A 17957-nucleotide genomic window follows, 5' to 3' on the forward strand; every position below is an offset into this window, starting at 1 on the left:
ACTCTGAATGCATGAATTTTTGAAAAATGAAAGATGAATATGCAATTGACACCAAACTTATAACATGACACATGACTCAAACAAGAAACACAAAATATTTTTTATTTTTTTGATTTTATGAATTTTTTGTATTTTCTTTTAATTTTTTTCGAAAATCATTCTGAAAAAGAAAAATAAGGATTCCAAAATTTTTAATATGAATTCCAGGAATCTTATGCTCTTTAGTCTAAAGCTCCAATCAAAGGGTCAGGCATGGCTTAATAGCCAGCCAAGCTTTAGTATGTAACATGAGAGTAATTCATTCAATCTTAAGCCAAAACCTCAGTCCAAAAGAATTTAGACATGGCTTTATAGCCAGCCAGGTTTCAACATGCTTCATGAAACACTAGAATTCATTCTTAAAAATTCTGAAAAAAAATATATTTTTGAAAACATTTTTATTTTAAAATTTTTTTCGAAAACAGATGAGAAATTTTTGAAAGGTTTTTGAAAAAATTTTTTTTGAAAAGAAAACGAAAAGAAAGTTACCCAATCTGAGCAACAAGATGAACCGTTAGTTGTCCAAACTCGAACAATCCCCGTCAACGGTGCCAAAAACTTGGTGCACGAAATTATGATCTCAGGTAACGGCGCCAGAAACTCTGTACGCACGTCTTAATAAATAGTTTTTCATTCACAACTTTGATACAACTAACCAGCAAGTGCACTGGATCGTCCAAGTAATAAACCTTACGTGAGTAAGGGTCGATCCCACGGAGATTGTTAGTATGAAGCAAGCTATGGTCATCTTGTAAATCTCAGTCAGGCGGATATAAAATAGTTATGGAGTTTTCGAACATAAATAATAAATAGATAGAAAATAAGGATAGAAACACTTATGTAATTCATTGGTGAGAATTTCAGATAAGCGTATAGAGATGCTTTCGTCCCTCTGAATCTCTGCTTTCTTGCTGTCTTCACCCAATCAGTCTTACTCCTTTCCATGGCTGGCTTTCTGTAAGGGCATCACCGTTGTCAATGGCTACATCCCATCCTCTTGTGAAAATGGTCCAAATGCTCTGTCACGGCACGGCTAATCATCTGAGGTTCTCGATCATACTGGAATAGGATTCACCCTCCTTTTGCGTCTGTCACTACGCCCAGCACTCGCGAGTTTGAAGTTCGTCACAGTCATTCAATCCCAGAGTCCTACTCGGAATACCACAGACAAGGTTTAGACTTACCGGACCATCATGAATGCCGCCATCAATCTAGCTTATACCACGAAGATTCTGATTAAGAGATCTAAGAGATACTCATTCAATCTAAGGTAGAACGGAAGTGGTTGTCAGGCACGCGTTCATAGGGAATGATGATGATTGTCACGTTCATCACATTCAGGTTGAAGTGTGAATGAATATCTTAGAAGCGGAATAAGTTGAATTGAATAGAAAAACAGTAGTACTTTGCATTAATCTTTGAGGAACAGCAGAGCTCCACACCTTAATCTATGGAGTGTAGAAACTCTACCGTTGAAAATACATAAGTGAAAGGTCCAGGCGTGGCCAAATGGCCAGCCCCCATGATCAAGGAACAAAACGTCCTAGGATGATCAAAAGATCAAAAGCTAATCCCAAGATGTCTAATACAATAGTAAAAAGTCCTATTTATAATAAACTAGCTACTAGGAATTATAGAAGTAAGTAATTGATGCATAAATCCACTTCCGGGGCCCACTTGGTGTGTGCTTGGGCTGAGCTTGAATGTTACACGTGTAGAGGTCATTCTTGGAGTTGAACGCCAGTTTGTAACGTATTTCTGGCGTTCAACTCTGGTTTGTGACTTGTTTTTGGCGTTAAACTCCAGACAGCAGCGTAGAACTGGCGTTCAACGCCCTTTTACGTCATCTAAACTCGTTCAAAGTATGGAATATTATATATTGCTGAAACGCCCTGGATGTCTACTTTCCAACACAATTAGAAGCACGCCATTTTGAGTTCTGTAGCTCCAGAAAATCCACTTTGAGTGCAGGGAGGTCAGAATCCAACAGCATCAGCAGTCCTTTTTCAACCTCTAAATCTGATTTTTGCTCAAGTCCTTTAATTTCAGCCAGAAAATATCTGAAATCACAGAAAAACACACAAACTCATAGTAAAGTCCAGAAATGTGAATTTAACATAAAAACTAATGAAAACATCCCTAAAAGTAACTAGATTCTACTAAAAACAATGCCAAAAAGCGTATAAATTATCCGCTCATCCCTAAAAGTTTTTGGCGCCGTTGCCGGGGATTGTTTGAGTTTGGACAACTGACGGTTCATCTTGTTGCTCAGATTAGGTAATTTTCTTTTTGTTTTATTTTCAAAAATTTTTCAAAAAAAAAACTTTGAAAAATTTCTCATCTGTTTTCGAAAAAAAAAAGTTTTCAAAAATATATTTTTCTTCAGAATTTTTAAGAATGAATTCTAGTGTTTCATGAAGTATGTCTGGCTATAAAGCCATGTCTAAATTCTTTTGGACTGAGGTTTTGGCTTAAAATTGAATGAATTACTCTCATGTTATATACTAAAGCTTGGCTGGCTATTAAGCCATGCCTGACCCTTTGATTGGAGCTTTAGACTAAAGAGCATAAGATTCCTGGAATTCATATTAAAAATTTTAGAATCCTTATTTTTCTTTTTCAGAATGATTTTCGAAAAAAATTAAAAGAAAATACAAAAAATTCATAAAATCAAAAATCAAAAAAATATTTTGTATTTCTTATTTGAGTCTTGAGTCAAGTTGAAAGTTTGGTGTCAATTGCATGTTCATCTTGCATTTTTCGAAAAATTCATGCATTCATAGTGTTCTTCATGATCTTCAAGTTGTTCTTAGTAAATCTTCTTGTTTGATCTTGATGTCTTCATGTTTTGTGTCTTTTCTTGTTTTTCATATGCATTTTTGCATTCATAGTGTCTGAACATGAAAGATTTCTAAGTTTGGTGTCTTGCATGTTTTCTTTGCATATAAAAATTTTCAAAATTATGTTCTTGATGTTCATCATGATCTTCAAAGTGTTCTTGGTGTTCATCTTGACATTCATAGCATTCTTGCATGCATTCATTGTTTTGATCTAAAATTTCCATGCATTGAGCATTTTTAGTGTTTTTCTCTCTCATCATAAAAATTCAAAAATCAAAAAAATATCTTTCCCTTTCTCTCTCTTAAAATTTCGAAAATTAGATTTGACTTTTTAAAAAATTTTTAAAAATCTAGTTATCTTCATGAGTCAAATCAAAATTTTCAATTTAAAAATCCTATCTTTTTCAAAATCTTTTTCAAAAATCAAATCTTTTTCATTTTTCTTAGTTATTTTCGAAAATTTTAAAAATATTTTTCAAAAATCTTTTTCTTATCTTTACATCATATTTTCGAAAATAACATCATCAATTAATGTTTTGATTCAAAAATTTCAAGTTTGTTACTTGCTTGTTAAGAAAGATTCAAACTTTGAGTTCTAGAATCATATCTTGTGATTTCTTGTGAATCAAGTCATTAAGTGTGATTTTAAAAATCAAATCTTTTTTCAAAAAACTAATTTCAATCATATCTTTTCAAAAATATCTTCTTATCTTATCTTTTTCAAAATTTGATTTTAAAATATCTTTTCTAACTTCCTATCTTCTTATCTTTTCAAAATTGATTTTCAAATTTGTTTCAACTAACTAACTAACTTTTTGTTTGTTTCTTATCTTTTTCAAAACTACCTAACTAACTCTCTCTCTAATTTTCGAAAATATCTCTCCTCTTTTTCAAAATTTCTTTTTAAATTAACTAATTATTTTAACTTTTGATTTTAAAATTTCAAAAATTACTAACCTTTTTCAAAAACTATTTTCAAAAATCACTAACCCTTTTTCAAAAATAATTTTCGAAAATCCTTCTCCCTCATCTCCTTCTAATTATTTATTCATCTACTAACACTTCTCTTCATCTCACATCACTGCCCCTATCCTTACCCTTGTGTTTGGATTCTTCATTCTTCTTCACCCCTATTCTTTTTCTTCTTCTACTAACAATAAGGAACCTCTTTACTGTGACATAGAGGATTCCTCTTCTTTTCTTGTTCTCTTCTCTTTCTTATGAGCAGGAACAAGGAAAAAAGCATTCTTGTTGAAGCTGATCCAGAACCTGAAAGGACTCTGAAAAGGAAACTAAGAGAAGCTAAATTACAACACTCCAGAGACAACCTCATTGAAAATTTCGAACAAGTAAAGGAGATGGCAGCCGAACCCAACAACAATAATGCAAGGAGAATGCTTGGTGACTTTACTGCACCAAATTCCAGTTTACATGGAAGAAGCATCTCCATCCCTGCCATTGGAGCAAACAACTTTGAGCTGAAACTTCAATTAGTTTCTCTGATGCAGCAGAACTGCAAGTTTCATGGACTTCCATCCGAAGATCCTTTTCAGTTCTTAATTGAATTCTTGCAAATATGTGATACTGTTAAGACTAATAGAGAAGATCCTGAAGTCTACAGGCTCATGCTTTTCCCTTTTGCTGTAAGAGACAGAGCTAGAGTATGGTTGGACTCTCAACCTAAGGATAGCATGAACTCTTGGGACAAGCTGGTCAAGGCTTTCTTAGCCAAGTTCTTTCCTCCTCAAAAGCTGAGCAAGCTTAGAGTGGATGTTCAGACCTTCAGACAGAAAGAAGGTGAATCCCTCTATGAAGCTTGGGAGAGATACAAAGAACTGACCAAAAAGTGTTCTTCTGACATGCTTTCAGAATGGACCATCCTGGATATATTCTATGATGGTTTGTCTGAATTAGCTAAAATGTCATTAGATACCTCTGCAGGTGGATCCATTCACCTAAAGAAAACGCCTGCAGAAGCTCAAGAACTCATTGACATGGTTGCTAATAACCAGTTTATGTACACTTAAAGGAATCCTGTGAATAATGGGACACCTATGAAGAAGGGAGTTCTTGAAATTGATACTCTGAATGCCATATTGGCTTAGAAAAAAATATTGATTCAGCAAGTCAATATGATCTCTCAGAGTCTGAATGGAATGCAAGCTACATCCAACAGTACTCAAGAGGCATCTTCTGAAGAAGAAGCTTATGATCCTGAAAATCCTGCAATAGCAGAGGTAAATTATATGGGTGAACCTTATGGAAACACCTATAACTCATCATGGAGAAATCATCCAAATTTCTCATGGAAGGATCAACAAAAGCCTCAACAAGGCTTTAATAATGGTGGAAGATACAGGTTTCGCAACAGCAAGCCTTTTCCATCATCCACTCAGTAACAGACAGAGAACTCTGAACAAAATACCTCTAATTTAGCAAACTTAGTCTCTGATCTATCTAAGGCCACTGTGAGTTTCATGAATGAAACAAGGTCTTCCATTAGAAATTTGGAAGCACAAGTGGGCCAGCTGAGTAAAAGGATCACTGAAATCCCTCATAGTACTCTCCCAAGCAATACAGAAGAAAATCCAAAACGAGAGTGCAAGGCCATTGAATTAATCACCATGGCCGAACCTGTAAGGGAAGGAGAGGACGTGAATCCCAAGGAGGAAGACCTCCTGGGACGTCCAGTGATCAATAAGGAGTTTCCCTCTGAGGAACCAAAGGAATCTGAGGCTCATCCAGAGACCATAGAGATTCTATTAAACCTCCTTATGCCATTCATGAGCTCTGATGAGTATTCCTCTTCTGAAGAGAATGAGGATGTTACTGAGGAGCAAGTCACCAAGTACCTTGGTGCAATCATGAAGCTGAACGACAAATTATTTGGTATTGAGACTTGGGAAGATGAACCTCCCTTGTTCACCAATGAACTAAGTGATCTGGATCAACTGACATTGCCTCAGAAGAAACAGGATCCTGGAAAGTTCGTAATACCTTGTACCATAGGCAACATGATCTTTGAAAAGGCTCTGTGTGACCTTGGTTCAGGGATAAACCTCATGCCCCTCTCTGTAATAAAGAAACTGGGAATCTATGGGGTGCAAGCTACTAAAATCTCATTAGAGATGGCAAACAATTCAAGAAAACAGGCTTATGGACAAGTAGAGGACATGTTAATAAAGGTTGAAGGCCTTTACATCCCTGCTGATTTCATAATCCTTGATACTGGGAAGGATGAGGATGAATCCATTATCCTTGGAAGACCTTTCCTAGCCACAGCAAGAGCTGTGATTGATGTTGACAGAGGTGAATTAGTCCTTCAACTGAATGAGGACTCCCTTGTATTTACAACTCAAGGTTACCCTTCTATAAACAAGGAGAGGAAGCATCAAAAGCTTCTCTCAGAACAGAGTCAACCAGAGCCCCCACTATCAAACTCTAAGTTTGGTGTTGGGAGGCCACAACTGGTACGCGGAATCGTGATTACACTTTAATTATGTAAAATTCATCGCTCTTTCTTTCCCTGGTAATGGCGCCAAAAACATGATGCCAAGACCATAGTTCACAACTCCGTGTAACTAACCAGCAAGTGCACTGGGTCGTCCAAGTAATACCTTACGTGAGTAAGGGTTGAATCCCACGGAGATTGTCGGTATGAAGCAAGCTATGGTCACCTTGCAAATCTCATTTAGGCAGATATAAATTGATAATGATGTTTTTGAATAATAAATAATAGAATAGGGATAGAGGTACTTATGTAAGTCATTGGTAGGAATTTCAGATAAGCGAATGGAGATGCTTTTCATTCCTCTGAACCTCTGCTTTCCTGCTATCTTCATCCAATGAGTCTTACTCCTTTCCATAGCTGGCTTTATGCAAGGGCATCACCGTTGTCAGTGGCTACATCCCCTCCTCTCAGTGAAAAATATGCTCACATGCTCTGTCACAGCACGGCTAATCATCTGTCGGTTCTCGATCATGCTGGAATAGGATTCACCCTCCTTTTGCGTCTGTCACTAACGCCCAGCACTCGCGAGTTTGAAGCTCGTCACAGTCATTCAATCATTGAATCCTACTCGGAATACCACAGACAAGGTTTAGACTTTTTGGATTCTCTTGAATGCCGCCATCATTCTAGCTTACACCACGAAGATCCTGATTAAGAGATCTAAGAGATATTCATTCAGTCGAAGGTAGAACGGAAGTGGTTGTCAGGCACGCGTTCATAGGGAATGATGATGATTGTCACATTCATCGCATTCAGATTGAAGTACGAATGAATATCTTAGAAGCGAAATAAGATGAATTGAATAGAAAACAGTAGTACTTTGCATTAATCTTTGAGGAACAGCAGAGCTCCACACCTTAATCTATGGAGTGTAGAAACTCTACCGTTGAAAATACATAAGTGAAAGGTCCAGGCATGGCCGAGAGGCCAGCCACCATGGTCTAAGAACTATGCGTTCCTAGATGTCTAATACAATAGCAAAAGGTCCTATTTATAATAAACTAGTCACTAGGGTTTACAGAAATAAGTAATTGATGCATAAATCCACTTCCGGGACCCACTTGGTGTGTACTTGGGCTGAACTTTAACTTTCCACGTGCAGAAGCCATTTGTGGAGTTGAACGCCAGGTTTGGATCCATTTCTGGCGTTCAACTCTGGTTTTTGATCCATTTCTGGCGCTGAACTCTAGAGTTGGGCAGAGAGCTGGCGTTGAACGCCAGTTTGCATCATCTAAACTTGGGTAAAGTATGGACTATTATATATTTCTGGAAAGCCCTGGATGTCTACTTTCCAACACAATTGGAAGCGCGCCATTTTGAGTTTTGTAGCTCCAGAAAATCCACTTTGAGTGCAGGGAGGTCAGAATCCAACAGCATTAGCAGTCCTTCTTCAACCTCTGAATCTGATTTTTGCTCAGGTCCCTCAATTTCAGCAAGAAAATACCTGAAATCATAGAAAAACACACAAACTCATAGTAAAGTCCAGAAATGTGAATTTAACATAAAATCTATTAAAAACATCCCTAAAAGTAACTAGATTCTACTAAAAATATACTAAAAACAATGCCAAAAAGTGTATAAATTATCCGCTCATCACAACACCAAACTTAAATTGTTGCTTGTCCCCAAGCAACTGAAAATCAAAATAGGATAAAAAGAATAGAATATACTATAAATTCCAAACTATCAATGAAACATAGCTCCAATCAGATGAGCGGGACTTGTAGCTTTTTGCCTCTTGAATAGTTTTGGCATCTTACTTTATCCATTGAGGTTCAGAATGATTGGCATCTATAGGAACTCAGAGTTCAGATAGTGTTATTGATTCTCCTAGTTCAGTATGATGATTATTGAACACAGCTGTTTTATGAGTCTTGGCCGTGGCCCTAAGCACTTTGTTTTCCAGTATTACCACCGGATACATAAATGCCACAGACACATAATTGGGTGAACCTTTTCATATTGTGACTCAGCTTTGCTAAAGTCCCCAATTAGAGGTGTCCAGGGTTCTTAAGCACACTCTTTTTTGTTTTGGACCTTGACTTTAACCGCTCAGTCTCAAGTTTTCACTTGACACCTACACGCCACAAGCACATGGTTAGGGACAGCTTGGTTTAGCCGCTTAGGCCAGGATTTTATTCCTGTAGGCCCTCCTATGCACTGATGCTCAAAGCCTTGGGATCCTTTTTATTTGCCCTTGCCTTTTGGTTTTAAGGGTTATTGGCTTTTTGGCTTTTTGCTCTTGCCTCTTGGTTTTAAGAGCTTTTGGCTTTTTCTGCTTGCTTTTTCTTTTTCTTTCTATTTTTTTTCGCCTATTTTTTTTTCTGCAAGCTTTGTTCTTTGCTGCTTTTTCTTGCTTCAAGAATCATTTTTATGATTTTTCAGATTATCAAATAACATGTCTCCTAGTCATCATTCTTTCAAGAGCCAACATATTTAACATTCTTAAATAACAACTTCAAAAGATATATACACTATTCAAGCATACATTCAGAAAACAAGAAGCATTGTCACCACATCAATATAATTAAACTAAGTTCAAGGATAAATTCGAGACTCATGTACTTCTTGTTCTTTTGAATTAAAACATTTTTTTCATTTAAGAGAGGTGATGGATTCATAGGACATTTATAACTTTAAGACAAAGTTACTAACTACTAATGATCATGTAATGAAGACACAAACATAGATAAGCACATAACATAGAAAACGAAAAACAGAAGAAATAAGAACAAGGAATGAATCCACCTTAGTGATGGTGGCGTTTCCTTCTTGAGGAACCAATGATGTCCTTGAGCTCTTCTATGTCTCTTCCTTGTCTTTGTTGCTCCTCCTTTCCTTGCTTTTTGATCTTCTCTTATTTCATGAAGGATGATGGAGTGCTCTTGATGTTCCACCCTTAGTTGCTTCCAATAATTGTGTGGAAGAAAATGTATCCCCTGAGGTATCTCAGGGATCTCTTGATTTGCAGTCAAATGTTCTACCACTGAGCTATAGACCCTTGATGGAAGCTTTTGTCTTCCCTTTCCTCTTTCTAGAGGTTTCTCTGGCCTTAGGTGCCATCAATGGTTATGGAAAAAACAAAAAAGCTATGCTTTTACCACACCAAACTTAGAATGTTGCTCGCCCTCGAGCAAAAGAAGAAAGAATAGAAGAAGAAGAAGAAGATATGGAGGAGATGGATGGATGTGTGTATTCGGCCATATGGGTGGGATTGGGTGGGAAAAAGATATTGAATTTTGTAGGTAATTGGGATGTATGGATGTGAGTGGTGAATGGAAAACAGAAGGGATGATCATGAATGGAAAGAGAGATGATGAGGTAGGTGGGGATCCTGTGGGGTCCACAGATCTTGAGTGGATCCTGTGGGGTCCACAGATCCTGAGTGGATCCTGTGGGGTCTACAGATCCTGAGGTGTTCAAGGATTTACATCCCTGCACCCATTAGGCATGCAAAAATGCCTTTGCACCCAACTCTGGGCGTTCAGCGCCAGGTTGGTGGCCATTTTGGGCGTTCAACGCCCATTTGTGTGCCATTTCTGGCGTTGAACGCCAGAACCATGCCTGTTCTGGCGTTCAGTGCCCAGAAGCTGCCCATTTTGGGCGTTCAGCGCCAGAACCATGCTCTGTTCTAGCGCTGAACGCCAGACAGATGCTCCTCCAGGGTGTGGATTTTCTTCTGCTATTTTTGATTCCGTTTTCAATTTTTATATTTATTTTGTGACTCCACATGATCATGAACCTATAAAGACTTATAACTAAGAAAAATATAGTTAGATAAATAAAAATTGGGTTGCCTCCCAACAAGTGCTTCTTTAATGTCAATAGCTTGACAGTGGGCTCTCATGGAGCCTCACAGATGTGCAGAGCTTTGTTGAGACTCTCCAACACCAAACTTAGAGTTTGGATATGGGAGTTCAACACCAAACTTAGAGTTTGGTTGTGGCCTCCCAACACCAAACTTAGAGTTTGACTGTGGGGGCTCTGGTTGACTCTGCTTTGAGAGAAGCTTTTTCTGCTTCCTCTCCATGGTTGCAGAGGGAGATCCTTGAGTTTTAAACACAAGGGAGTCCTCATTCCATTGAAGGACTATTTCACCTCTGTCAACATCAATCACAGCTCTTGCTGTGGCCAGGAAAGGTCTTCCTAGGATGATGGATTCATCCTCTTCCTTTCCAGTATCCAGGACTATGAAATCACCAGGGATGTAAAGGCCTTCAACCTTTACTAACACGTCCTCTACTTGTCCATATGCCTGTTTTCTTGAATTGTCTGCCATCTCTAATGAGATTTTAGCAGCTTGCACCCCATAGATTCCCAGTTTCTCTATTACAAAGAGGGGCATGAGGTTTATTCCTGAACCAAGGTCACACAGAGCCAACATATTTAACATTCTTAAACAACAACTTCAAAAGACATAAGCACTGTTCAAGCATACATTCAGAAAATAAGAAGCATTGTCACGACATCAATATAATTAAACTAAGTTCAATGATAAGTTTGAAACTCATGTACTTCTTGTTCTTTTGAATTAAAACAGTTTTCATTTAAGAGAGGTGATGGATTCATAGGACATTCATAACTTTAAGACAAAGTTACTAAATACTAATGATCATGTAATGAAGACACAAACATAGATAAGCACTTAACATAGAGAAAACGAAAAACAGAGAAAGTAAGAACAAGGAATGAGTCCACCTTAGTGATGGGTGCGTTTCCTTCTTGAGGAACCAATGATGTTCTTGAGCTCTTCTATGTCTCTTCCTTGTCTTTGTTGCTCCTCCCTCATTGCTTTTTGATCTTCTCTTATTTCATGAAGGATGATGGAGTGCTCTTGATGTTCCACCCTTAATTGTCCCATGTTGGAACTTAATTCTCCTAGGGAGGTGTTGATTTGCTCCCAATGGTTTTGTGGAGGAAAATGCATTTGAGGCATCTCCGGAATCTCATGGTGATGAGCTTCGTGCACCTCTTGAGATCCATGAATGGGCTCTCTTGCTTGCTCTATCCTTTTCTTAGAGATGGGCTTCTCTTCCTCAATGGGAATGTCTCCTTTTATGAAAGCTCCAACTGAGTAACATAGATGGCAGATGAGGTGAGGAAAGGCTAACCTTGCCATAGTGGAGGACTTGTCAGCCACCTTGTAGAATTCTTGAGGTATAATCTCATGAACATCCACCTCTTCTCCAATCATGATGCTATGGATCATGATGGCCCGGTCTATAGTAACTTCAGACCGGTTGCTAGTAGGAATGATTGAGCGTTGAATGAACTCCAACCATCCTCTAGCTATAGGCTTAAGGTCCAGTCTTCTTAGTTGAACCGGCTTGCCTTTGGAGTCAATCTTCCATTGAGCTCCTTCCACACATATGTCCATGAGGACTTGGTCCAACCTTTGATTAAAGTTGACCCTTCTAGGGTAGGGGTGTGCATCTCCTTGCATTATAGGCAAGTTAAACGCCAACCTCACATTTTCCGGACTAAAATCTAAGTATTTCCCCCGAACCATGGTGAGATGATTCTTTGGGTCCGGGTTCTTACTTTGATCATGGTTCCTAGTGATCCATGCATTGGCATAGAACTCTTGAACCATTAGGATGCCGACTTGTTGGATGGGTTTTGTTAGAACTTTCCAACTTCTTGTTTGGATTTCATGTCGGATCTCCGGATACTCATTCTTCTTGAGCTTGAAAGGGACCTCAGGGATCACCTTCTTCTTGGCCACAACATCATAGAAGTGGTCTTGATGAACTTTGGAGATGAATCTTTCCATCTCCCATGACTCGGAGGTGGAAGCTTTTGTCTTCCCTTTCCCATTTCTAGAGGATTCTCCGGTCTTAGGTTCCATCAATGGTAATGGAAAAACAAAAAGCTTATTCTTTTGCCACACCAAACTTAGAATATTGCTCGCCCTCGAGCAAGAGAAGAAAGAAAAGATGATGAAGAAGAAGAAAATATGGAGAAGAGGGGGAGAGGTGTATTCGGCCAAGAAGAGAAGAGAGGGTTGTGTTGTGTGGAAATGAGGAAGAATGGAGGGCTTTATATAGGGAAGAGAGGGGGGGTTAGGTTCGGCCATTTAGGGTGGGTTGGGTGGGAAATTGATTTTGAATTTTGAAGGTAGGTGGAGTTTATGAGGTAGGTTTATGGGGAAGAGTGGATGGATGTGAGTGGTGAAGTGGTGATAGGGAAGAGAGATTGAGGTGATTGGTGAAGAGTTTTGGGGAAGAGTGTTTATGTGATTGTGTGAAAGAAGGGTGAGAAGAAGTGAGTGGAGGTAGGTGGGGATCCTATGGGGTCCACAGATCCTGAGGTGATCCTGTGGGGTCCACAGATCTTGAGGTGTTCAAGGATTTACAACCTTGCACCAAATTAGGCATGCAAAATGCCCTTGCACACAACTCTAGGCGTTCAGCGCCAGATTGGTGCTTGTTCTGGGCGTTGAACGCCCATTTGTTGCCCATTTCTGGCGTTGAACACCAGAACCATGCTTGTTCTGGGCGTTCAGCTGCAGCTCTTCTCCAGGGTGCAATTCTGGCATTCAAACGCCCAGATGCTGCCCATTTTGGGCGTTTAGCGCCAGAACCATGCTCTGTTCTGGCGTTGAACGCCAGCCAGATGCTTCTTACTGGCGTTTAAATGCCAGTAAGGCCTTCCTCCAGGGTGTGATTTTTCTTCTGCTGCTTTTGATTCTGTTTTCAATTTTTATATTTATTTTGTGACTCCACATGATCATGAACCTAATAAAACATGAAAGAACAAGAAAAATATAATTAGATAGCTTGACAATAGCTTGACAGTGGGCTCTCATTGAGCCTCACAGATGTTCAGAGCATTGTTGAGACTTCCCAACACCAAACATAGAGTTTGGATATGGGAGTTCAACACCAAACTTAGAGTTTGGTTGTGGCCTCCCAACACCAAACTTAGAGTTTGACAGTGGGGGCTCTGGTTGACTCTGTTCTGAGAGAAGCTTTTTATGCTTCCTCTCCATGTTTACAGAAGGATAACCTTGAGTTGTAAACACAAGGGAGTCCACATTCAATTGATGGACTAATTCACATCTGTCAACATCAATCACAGCTCTTGCTGTGGCTAGGAAGGGTCTTCCAAGGATGATGAATTCATCCTCATCCTTCCCAGTATCTAGGACTATGAAATCAGCAGGGATGTAAAGGACTTCAACCTTTACTAACACGTCCTCTACTTGTCCATAAGCCTGTTTTCTTGAATTTTCTACCATCTCTAATGAGATTTTAGAAGCCTGCACCCCATAGATTCCCAGTTTCTCTATTACAGAGAGGGGCAAAAGGTTTATCCCTGAACCATGGTCACACAGAGCCTTTTCAAAGATCATGTTGCCTATGGTACAAGGTATTACGAACTTTCCAGGATCCTGTTTCTTCTGAGGTAATGACAGTTGATCCACATCACTTAGTTCATTGGTGAACAAGGGAGGTTCATCTTCCCAAGTCTCAATACCAAATAATTTGGCGTTCAGCTTCATGATTGCACCAAGGTACTTGGTGACTTGCTCCTCAGTAACATCCTCATTCTCTTCAGAAGAGGAATACTCATCAGAGCTCATGAATGGCATAAGGAGGTTTAATGAAATCTCTATGGTCTCTGGATGAACCTCAGGTTCCTTTGGTTCCTCAGAGGGAAACTCCTTATTGATCACTGGACGTCCCAGGAGGTCTTCCTCCTTGGGATTCACGTCCTCTCCTTCCCTTACAGGTTCGGCCATGGTGATTAATTCAATGGCCTTGCACTCTCCTTTTGGATTTTCTTCTGTATTGCTTGGGAGAGTACTAGGAGGGATTTCAGTGATTGTTTTACTCAGCTGGCCCACTTGTGCTTCCAAATTTCTAATGAAAGACCTTGTTTCATTCATGAAACTCACAGTGGCCTTAGATAGATCAGAGACTAAGTTTGCTAAATTAGAGGTATTTTGTTCAGAGTTCTCTGTTTGTTGCTGAGTGGATGATGGAAAAGGCTTGCTACTGCTAAACCTGTTTCTTCCACCATTATTAAAGCCTTGTTGAGGTTTTTGTTGATCTTTCCATGAGAAATTTGGATGATTTCTCCATGATGAGTTATAGGTGTTTCCATAAGGTTCACCTAAGTAATTTACCTCTGCTATTGCAGGGTTCTCAGGATCATAGGCCTCTTCTTCAGAAGGTGCCTCTTGAGTACTGTTGGATGCAGCTTGCATTCCATTCAGACTCTGAGAAATCATATTGACTTGCTGAGTCAATATTTTATTCTGAGCCAATATGGCATTCAGAGTATCAATTTCAAGAACTCCCTTCTTTATAGGCGTCCCATTACTCACAGGATTCCTCTCAGAAGTGTACATGAACTGGTTATTAGCAACCATGTCAATGAGTTCTTGAGCTTCTGCAGGCGTTTTCTTTAGGTGAATGGATCCACCTGCAGAGGTATCCAATGACATTTTAGCTAATTCAGACAGACCATCATAGAATATGTCCAGGATGGTCCATTCTGAAAGCATGTCAGAAAGACACTTTTTGGTCAATCCTTTGTATCTCTCCCAAGCTTCATAGAGGGATTCACCTTCTTTCTGTCTGAAGGTCTGAACATCCACTCTAAGCTTGCTCAGCTTTTGAGGAGGAAAGAACTTGGCTAAGAAAGCCTTGACCAGCTTATCCCAAGAGTTCAGGCTATCCTTAGGTTGAGAGTCCAACCATACTCTAGCTCTGTCTCTTACAGCAAAAGGGAAAAGCATGAGCCTGTAGACTTCAGGATCTACTCCATTAGTCTTAACAGTATCACATATCTACAAGAATTCAGTTAAGAACTGAAAAGGATCTTCGGATGGAAGTCCATGAAACTTGCAGTTCTGCTGCATCAGAGAAACTAATTGAGGTTTCAGCTCAAAGTTGTTTGCTCCAATGGCAGGGATGGAGATGCTTCTTTCATGTAAATTGGAATTTGGTGCAGTAAAGTCACCAAGCATTCTCCTTGCATTATTGTTGTTGGGTTCGGCTGCCATCTCCTTTACTTGTTCGAAATTTTCAATGAGGTTGTCTCTGGATTGTTGTAATTTAGCTTCTCTTAGTTTCCTTTTCAGAGTCCTTTCAGATTCTTGATCAGCTTCAACAAGAATGCCTTTTTCCTTGTTCCTGCTCATAAGAAAGAGACGAGAACAAGAAAAGAAGAGGAATCCTCTATGTCACAGTAAAGAGGTTCCTTATTGTTAGTAGAAGAAGAAAAGGAATAGGAGTGAAGAAGAATGAAGAATCCAAACACAAGGGTAAGGATAGGGGCAGTGATGTGAGATGAAGAGAAGTGTTAGTAGATGAATAAATAATTAGAAGGAGATGAGGGAGAAGGATTTTCGAAAATTATTTTTGAAAAAGGGTTAGTGATTTTTGAAAATAGTTTTTGAAAAAGGTTAGTAATTTTTGAAATTTTAAAATCAAAATTTAAAATAATTAGTTAATTTAAAAAGAAATTTTGAAAAAGAGGAGAGATATTTTCGAAAATTAGAGAGAGAGAGTTAGTTAGGTAGTTTTGAAAAAGATAAGAAACAAACAAAAAGTTAGTTAGTTAGTTAAAACAAATTTGAAAATCAATTTTGAAAAGATAAGAAGATAAGAAGTTAGAAAAGATATTTTGAAATCAAATTTTGAAAAAGATAAGATAAGAAGATATTTTTGAAAAGATATGATTGAAATTGGTTTTGAAAAAGATTTGATTTTTAAAATCACAATTAATGACTTGATTCACAAGAAATCACAAGATATAATTCTAGAACTCAAAGTTTGAATCTTTCTTAACAAGTAAGTAACAAACTTGAAATTTTTGAATCAAAACATTAATTGATGATGATATTTTCGAAAATTATGAGATAAAAGTAAGAAAAAGATTTTTGAAAAATATTTTTATAATTTTCGAAAATAAAAAAGAAAAATTAAAAAGATTTGATTTTTGAAAAAGATAAGATTTTTAAATCGAAAATTTGATTTGACTCATAGAAACAACTAGATTTTTAAAAATTTTTTAAAAAGTCAAATCTAATTTTCGAAATTTTAAGAGAGAAAAAGGGAAAGATATTTTTTTGATTTTTGAATTTTTATGATGAGAGAGAAAAACACTAAAAATGCTCAATGCATGGAAATTTTAGATCAAAACAATGAATGCATGCAAGAATGCTATGAGTGTCAAGATGAACACCAAGAACACTTTGAAGATCATGATGAACATCAAGAACATATTTTTGAAAATTTTTATATGCAAAGAAAATATGAAGACACCAAACTTAGAAATCTTTCATGTTCAGACACTATGAATGCAAAAATGCATATGAAAAACAAGAAAAGACACAAAACATGAAGACATCAAGATCAAACAAGAAGACTTACCAAGAACAACTTGAAGATCATGAGGAACACTATGAATGCATGAATTTTTCGAAAAATGAAAGATGAAGGCTTAATAGCCAGCCAAGCTTTAGTATGTAACATGAGAGTAATTCATTCAATTTTAAGCCAAAACCTCAGTCCAAAAGAATTTAGACATGGCTTTATAGCCAGCCATGCTTCATGAAACACTAGAATTCATTCTTAAAAATTCTGAAGAAAAATATATTTTTGAAAACATTTTTTTTTTCGAAAACAGATGAGAAATTTTTGAAAGTTTTTTTTTTGAAAAATTTTTGAAAATAAAACAAAAAGAAAGTCTAGGAAAAGAATCAGCAGGAAAGACAACTGATAATAATAATAATCTCAGGTTTTTGGCGCCGTTGCCGGGGATTGTTTGAGTTTGAACAACTGACGGAGAATCTTGTTGCTTAGATTAGGAAATTTTTGTCTTTTGGGTCAGAGTCTTTTATTTTCTTTTCAAAAATTTTTCTTAAAAAAAAATAAATAATTTTTCTATTAAATCTCATGCCAAACTTTAAGTTTGGTGTTTTCTTGTTGATTTTCCTTTGTTTTTCGAAAATTTTATTTTGGTTTTCTAAAAATTTTAAGTTTGGTGTTCTTTCTTCATGTTCTTGTGTTCTTGTGAGTCTTCAAAGTGTTCTTGAGTTTTTCTTGTGTCTTGATCTTAAAATTTTTAATTTTGGTGTTCTTTGGTATTTTTCCTCTAAAATTTTCGAAAACAAGGAGCATTAGATCTAAAAATTTTAAATCTTGTGCTATCTTATTGTTTCTCTCTTTCCTCTTTAAATTCAAAAATATCTTTTCTCTCTATTTTTTAAAACAAATTTTCGAAATTTATTTTTAAAATTCAGATTTTTTTTTCAAAAATTTAAAATCTTTTTCAAATCATTTCTTTTTCAAAACTTCTTGACCACTTTCTCTCTCCTCATTTTTTTTTCGAAAATCTTCACCTATTTTTATTTATTTTATTTTAATTTACTCTATTTTCGAAATAATTAAATAAATAAATAAATAAATAAAAATAAATTTTTCATTTTACATCATCTCCCTTTCTCCATCATGGATCTAAGTGGAAATGAACAGTCCAGGAGGACTCTGCTCATATGCTAACCCCTCTACTGCTTCATATGGGAGTAATATCTGCATACCCTCCATTGGAGT

At 37.4% G+C, this 17957-nt stretch overlaps 2 non-coding genes across 2 annotated transcripts; one reads left to right on the forward strand and one right to left on the reverse strand.

Moving 5' to 3' along the window:
- Positions 1 to 4636: 4636 nt before the first annotated feature.
- Positions 4637 to 4744, reverse strand: LOC148553165 (small nucleolar RNA R71). The gene has a single exon (XR_015893425.1). It is a non-coding gene; the product is annotated as a small nucleolar RNA R71 (small nucleolar RNA).
- A 10152-nt stretch (positions 4745 to 14896) lies between these two features.
- LOC148553166 (small nucleolar RNA R71) lies at positions 14897 to 15004 on the forward strand. Its single transcript, XR_015892789.1, has one exon. It is a non-coding gene; the product is annotated as a small nucleolar RNA R71 (small nucleolar RNA).
- The last annotated feature ends 2953 nt before the right edge of the window (positions 15005 to 17957 follow it).

This window comes from Arachis ipaensis, chromosome B7 (genome assembly GCF_059453495.1).
Source record: "Arachis ipaensis isolate K30076 ecotype BB chromosome B7, ASM5945349v1, whole genome shotgun sequence".
Classification (NCBI taxonomy): Eukaryota; Viridiplantae; Streptophyta; class Magnoliopsida; order Fabales; family Fabaceae; genus Arachis; species Arachis ipaensis.